The 6,855-nt window shown below is 46.4% G+C and overlaps 1 long non-coding RNA gene across 1 annotated transcript; it reads right to left on the reverse strand.

The window, feature by feature from the left end:
- Positions 1-1,008: 1,008 nt before the first annotated feature.
- LOC118501551 lies at positions 1,009-4,380 on the reverse strand. Its single transcript, XR_004904172.1, has 3 exons — positions 4,309-4,380; positions 2,565-2,692; positions 1,009-1,030 (listed from the first exon to the last, which is right to left on the reverse strand). It is a non-coding gene; the product is annotated as an uncharacterized LOC118501551 (long non-coding RNA).
- Between the last annotated feature and the right edge of the window lie 2,475 nt (positions 4,381-6,855).

The following is a 6,855-nucleotide window of genomic DNA, read 5'->3' on the forward strand; positions in this document are numbered from 1 at the left end:
AGTATGACGTCATCATAAAGCCAATCAACTAAAACACTGATTTAGGTTGAACTATATGAAACTATCATTTTTACTGGTCAAAACTCATTAATTCCTGACAATATCATGTGGTCCAATCTAATACGGAACTAAAGTCTGTCTGACCCGTAGACACGCCTTAAGGTTTGTTCATCAAAACACCGAGGCGGCCGTCCAGGCTCCTGAACAGCAACAATGTGAAGTTGAGATCTGAGGCCCAGTTTTAAAGACACACTCATCTTAAAAAAAAAAAAAAAAAAAAAACAGCAGCAAAATAACAACTTCACAGCTCCACCTTAGCCCTGGCTGGCGTAGCTCAGTGGATTGAGTGCGGGCTGTGAACCAAAGTGTCGCAGGTTCGATTCCCAGTCAGGGCACATGTCTGGGTTGCAGGCCACGGCCCCAGCAACCGCACATTGATGTTTCTCTCTCTCTCTATCCCCCCCCTCTCAAAAAATAAATAAAATCTTAAAAAAAAATTCTTCAGTATCTTTAAAAAAAAAAAACCCACCTTAAACAAAAAGACTGTTTTCAAGTTAAGTCAGTAACTTGTTACTTTCCTAGCTGTAAAAACTATGACACCACTGCAGAAGGACATTAATTCTAGAAGCAGAATTATGTTACTAATGTTACTAGTAAGTGTTAGACTACAGAACTCCTAGAGCTAGGAAATTACCAACACGTGTGTGATGGCATGACTTCCGACTGCCCGCATCATGGACCCTGAATCTGGAACTCACGCATGTTTGAAAATAGACATCCAGCCAGGACTGAGCAAAAGCAGTATGTATTTTAGTGGATGAAATAGAGACATGCCTCTTAAAAAACCCCAAAGAGGTAAAATAACTGACGATTCAGCTTACCCTTTCCAAGAGACTCATTTCCTGAAATTCCGGACTAGTGTTTGACAGCCGCTGCAAAGTGTGGGTCAGATGTACGTGGTGGAGAAGTAAAAGCCATCCACATTCAAGACGTTGGTTTATCATTGCTAGGAGGTCTTATTATCTTGTAACTGTAAACAGAAAGGATAAAAAATCAGCCGCCTCATCCTTGAGAAGGAATCTGTCGGCACGAAGAAATAACAGGAATAAGAACCTCCGAGTCTGGCCCCATCAGACACCACCGGCGCACGGACAGCGCCCCAACAGTGTGTGGTCTGACTACATCAGCTGATCAGGCAGAACCCCATCCCGCTGGTGTCCCTCACAGTGTTCGCTCTAATGCGCAGGAGGGTTACTTTAATGAAATATCACCAACGTAAGTGATGACCTACTGTGTGCCAGACACTACACAGATCTCTTTCATCTTCCAAAGCAAACCTGCTAGGTTAGTAATTATCCTCATCTGACAAATGGAAAACAACTGCTCGAGGGGCTCAGTAACACAAAGAGTGACAAGAGAATAATGCCATCCACATTCTTAAGAAATTTTACTAGGCCCTGGCCAGCTAGCTCAGTTGGTTGGAGTGTCATCCTGACACACCAAGACTGCGGGTTCGATCCCCAGTTAGGGCACAAACAAGAAACCCAGAGAATGCATACATGGGTGGAACAACCAAGCGATGTTTCCCTCTCCCTTTCCTCTCTCTAAAATGAATAAATACAACTAAAAAGAAAGAAAGAAACAAACAAACAAACAAACTTAACTGGCTGGGGAGGATGGTAAGTAAAACAAAATTCTTTTTTAAAAAATTAGAAAGTCCTATGGAAGTAACATATGTCTTATTTCCTGACGATCGTTTCGGCTGGCCTGCCCAGTGAACGCCCAGACTGATGTGCATCCCCCTCTTTGCTTTAAAGAACAGCGGCTGGCGTCAGGTAACAGGAAGCACAGCCCCTCCACTACAACGAAACCTCCGGCCGCGACACTCCGTCTCGCGGACAGTGACAGTGTCAGCATCCCCACAGCAACGGTCTCTCCCACACCTCACTCGTGTCCAACCCGAACGTCACTCCCGGAGCTGCCACTTTCTGTCTGTCTGCCCCTTCATCGCTGGCGGGACAACCTTTAGCTAATGTGCCGGGACGGCTGGAGCGTTAAACCACCTTGCTGGGGGACGGCCCTTAACTAAACACACTGGCAGGGGTCCGCGCGCACGGGAGGGAGGCTGTCTGAACACAGACACCGCGCTCACACCCACATTCGGGGCAAATGAAGAGACTTTTTCTCTTTAGGGAAAAAGGGAATGAAGTAGGGTGAGTGGAACTTCAAAGCTATTTAACATTTTATTTCTTACAAAAAGGATCCGAGGTTAAATCCAGGTGCTGAGAACATACGTGTTTTTTTATTTGTCCTTTTCTTTCCATATGAATTTCATAATTTAGGAACAGAGCCAGTTTTGTTTTTTTGTCTTTTTAAGAAGACAAACCAAGAAAAGAAAATATGTGAGGAACTTTTAAAATAGGCTTTATGCCTAGGTACAAGGTGTGTAGAGTGACCTGCTCTACGGGTCGCTTCAATAACCAGGTTCCAAACCCGTCAAGACGCTCCCTGTACCCCACCCCCAGGGCACTACGCTGGGTTCTGCTAGTGCCTCCGCTTCTTACCTGAATATCAGTTAAGTGCAACATGGTCTTCTTGTAAGAAAGAATATCAAAATCTGTTGCTTTCCAGATTACATGATTGAAAAAGTCACCTACTTTTATCTTTTTGGTAATGACAATCAGATAATTTCCTGCAAAAAAGGAAAGCAAGACTCAGATAAACATAAATAAGGCAACTCAAACGCCAAAGTAGCGGTCCTGTTGTGCAAACTCTAAAGGTGAGACTGTATGGTGCTGTATGACAAAGGCCTGTGGTTTTAAAAAGCAATCTTATAATTTATGAGTAGAAAGACCAGTACCTTATTCTAGAAATTCCTACTGAAAGTTTACATTTTTTCCCCAAAGATAAAGCAAAAGCTTTTAGCAGCTACTAAACAGTCACTGCAGCAGATCAAAACACGGGACAGAGATGAATCTTCTCTCTCGCCCACGTCATCCCCGCTGCAGGACAGGCTTCTGCCACATTTCCCCCCGGGGGCAGGTGAATGCACCCCGGGTCCTGAGATCTGACCCCTGCCGGGCAACGGCCCGTCCACACTGTTCCTATGTCCTTCATGGCACTCTATCAACCCCATGGCAGAGAAAAGTGCTGGGACAAGTGGTCCTCAGCTTGTGCTGGTTGGTTTGACTCAGGATTCCTCTACTTTACGGTGGCACCAAAGCGACGCACACTCAGGAGCAACCACACTCTGAACTCAGATCTGTCCCGGGCCAGTCCCAGGCGGCCAGGATGCCCTCCCGTGACGGCGGACAGCGCCGCAGGCCGCGGCTCCCAGTCTGGCCGGCCAGCACAGGGGCGAACGACGGGGAGTCTGCAGGGCGTTCAGGGGTCAGAGGTTCTGCCAGGCTGGGGGCTGACGCAGGCGCTCTGGGCACCTGGGAGGCGGGCGGGGCTAAGCTGCCATGCTCAGTAGGTTGGGTGTATTAAAAGCATTTTCAACTTACGACATTTTCAGCTTATGACGGGATCACTGGGAGGTGACCCCATCCTAGGTCTGGGGCGTCTGCACCAAGGGGAGCAGGCAGACAGCAAGGAGCCTGCACAATGCCACGCACGCACCAACCCTGATTCGGGCCATGCCCCCGACCCCACAAATACAGCAGGGGGAGCCTTTCCCACTGATTAATTCTTAAGCTCTGCTGGGCAAGGCTCTCCCACAAGTGCCCTCCCGGAAGTTTTCCCCAGTGTATGTGTCTCTCTCCTGGAGCGTGTCACACTGGACTGCAGTCCTTTACTGCTGAATGCCTCTCCCGGACTGTACAGTGTGGGCGTACAGGACGTGCCTCCTTCGTGACTGAGCCTCCAGCACAGCACCTAGGGATTTTCTTCAAGTTCAATGAGATGAACTTGGGATACACAAAATCACTTTCCTAGTGACTCGGAACCACATAATATTCTCTAACATGTACTGTGTCTCACTCAACTCAGAGGAAGGTGAAGGCAGAATACTCTGGTCCTTGAACGTATTAAAATTTTTAGTTAATACTCTTAGAATTTATGAAAATGTTTAGTTAACTAGAGATTTCAACTCTAGTTGAAATAAAACCAAAAACACATTTCTTTTTTAACAGAATCTAGGCTGAGAAATTTAACCATTTGACGTATATTACTTTTAGAAATAATGGCAAAACCCTAGCCCCCGGTTTACTGCATAAAGCATGACATGAGAAGCATGCCTTCATCTCATACACTAATTGTGTCCATCTGATTACCTTCCTTGCCCGTCGGAGCTTGTTGGTTCCTTACCTGCCACCAGGTGGATCGTGCCCAGTATGCCAAATATCGGTCTCGTGACAGCTGAAGGAGGAATGTCTTTCTGACTTTAAAGGAAAAACAGAATCACAGAACACAGTCACCAACAGAACGGGAAATTCAGTTTGATTTCAGCAGCTTAACGAAGTCAGCACGGACGACTAGCCCTCAGAAAGCAGTCTCCCTGCACGCCGGCAGGACTTAAAGTAAAGCCGCCCGTCCACACTGCATGGGAAGCGCTCTGCCCTCCCAGAATATGGGTCGAAAGTAACACTCTCCAGCATCCCCATCAGGTACACTGTGGACTACTTCTAATGTCCACTTTCAACTAAATGTACTCAACCTCTTGCCACAAAGTAAGGCTTTATCCCTTTAAGAGAATTAGTAAGCAAAAACAAAAACAAATTAATACATACGTAATAAAAGTTAAATTAAAAGAAAGGAAATGGAAGAGGGCCGGACGTGACCCTGACCCCGCCACTCCACTAGCAGAGCGCACACCGGACCTGCCTGCCCACGCCTAAGCAGGTGCGCGGTGCAGGTACCGCCCTGAGGGGGCCGGCGGAAGGAAGGGCCTCCTCCGCGGGCCGGACGGTAATCCACGCAGGTAAGCAGGGAGGCCCTATCACGGGCTGCGACTTCACCAGTAATGCCCTTATGAACAAATTACTGGTGATCCATTAACCTCAGATTACGGGGTTTGTTTCATACTGTTAAACTTTCAGCCAACGTGTTTCACAGAACACATTCCGTAGAACCCTAGTTCAGGGAACAATGCCCCGTCAAAGAAGCTTCATCCCCTCACCCCACGTTACCACTCTCCCTGGCCCAGGGACCGCCAGAGCACAGGCGGAGAGGGAAGGCTCTGGGCCCGCAGGAAAACCAGGCTGTCTGTCCCCCTGTTAACTCCTGGCTCCCCAGACTTGCATGGCCCTACCCTTTTTCTTTCAGCCACAGCCGAGTCATCATCCTAGAACCCATTCTGAAACACTGCGGTAAACCCAAGTTCTTTCTCTTAAAGGCAGTCCTATTATTCTGAAGAAAGTAATTCTGAACAAGGTCTAAAACGCGCTCCTGTTCCCTCAGTGACTCAATGTGTGTAGCAGCGCTACGCCACAACTAACTGACGTGGAAAACGAGAACACCAGCGCAACGAGAAGCTGCGAGAAAATCCTGAGTGTGCTGAGATCATCCGATAAACTTAAGGACAGAGTGCTGTAAGTTACATTAACTGGGGTGGAATCGCAGTGAAACTGTGGCAATTTCTGAGAAACCAGGTTAGCGTCTCGTGGAAGAAGGAGACCCCTCTCTCACACAGCCTGCACGTCCAGCAGGCAGAGAAACTGTGAGCGGTCACGCCCTCGCCATCGCTGGCTTACGGCCCGAGCACCTCTTCCCGTGCCTGCTGCAGGGTGGGTGCTGCTATCGTCTTTACACCCACACTGCTCGTGACCGTCAGCTTCCCCCACTCGAGTGGGGTCTGCAGCCTCTACCCACGGATTCAGTGTCACTGAAAAGTCAGAGATAACTGAAAACGCGTCCGTACTGAACAGCTTCAGTAAGACACTAGGCCGCACCAACGCGGGTGTAAGAAAGCAGTATAATTCAACGTTACCAGAAGGCCACGACCACTGGTTAAAACCAATCATCTCCCTTAGGGGAGCAGCCACCAGGCAGTGGCAAACTGTCAAACTTAAGAGCTCTCTGATTCCATTTGGTCAAGTAAAAACTATACATGTGGTCCTTACCAAAAACCCGTGTAACCAAGGAAACTGAAGTGTACAGTCATACCTTTCTACACTTCATTATCCTGTGCAAAATATTTTCATATTTCACTTCATCCAAAGAATATTTACTGTTTACTAAATGCCTACTATATGGTTATTCAAATACTGTACAGCTCAGTGGATTGAGCACTGGCCTGCGAACCAAAAGGTCATCGGTTCAATTCCCAGTCAGGGCACATGCCTGGGTTGCAGGCCAGGTCCCCAGTAGGGGGTCGTGCGAGAGGCAACCAACTGAGGTATCTCTTGCACATCGATGTCTCCCTCCTTCCCTTCCCCTCTCTCTAAAAGTAAATAAACAAAATCTTTTTTTAAAAAGAAAAAAACACAACAATTCTGTCTAGGGGTGAATTTTAAACAAATAAAATAGGAAATTCTAAACATGATATCACATGGTACATTAATTTGTTACCAAAATTATTCTACATTAGTCAGAAATCCATGTTCTACACAAATGAAAAAAATTGTTTTTTAAACCCCAGAGAAACAAAACCAAAATATAACAGGAGAGATGGGTAAGATAGATAAAGCTTAGAAACATCATTTGCCTAAAACTTGTGTTATTAGCTAAAACTTGTGTTTTAGGCAAATGATGTTTATATTATTTTTTATTCATTAAATTACCCTCACAATCATGAATATTTTAAAAAACAAAAGCAGCTATTAAAATTCCATGCACGTAATGCTAACAAATAAGAAATAATTGTTTCTAAGTCCTCACAGAGGGTAAAACTGTCAAGATCGTTTTTCCTCTCCA

The sequence above is a fragment of the Phyllostomus discolor genome, chromosome 7 (genome assembly GCF_004126475.2).
Source record: "Phyllostomus discolor isolate MPI-MPIP mPhyDis1 chromosome 7, mPhyDis1.pri.v3, whole genome shotgun sequence".
NCBI classification, from domain to species: Eukaryota; Metazoa; Chordata; class Mammalia; order Chiroptera; family Phyllostomidae; genus Phyllostomus; species Phyllostomus discolor.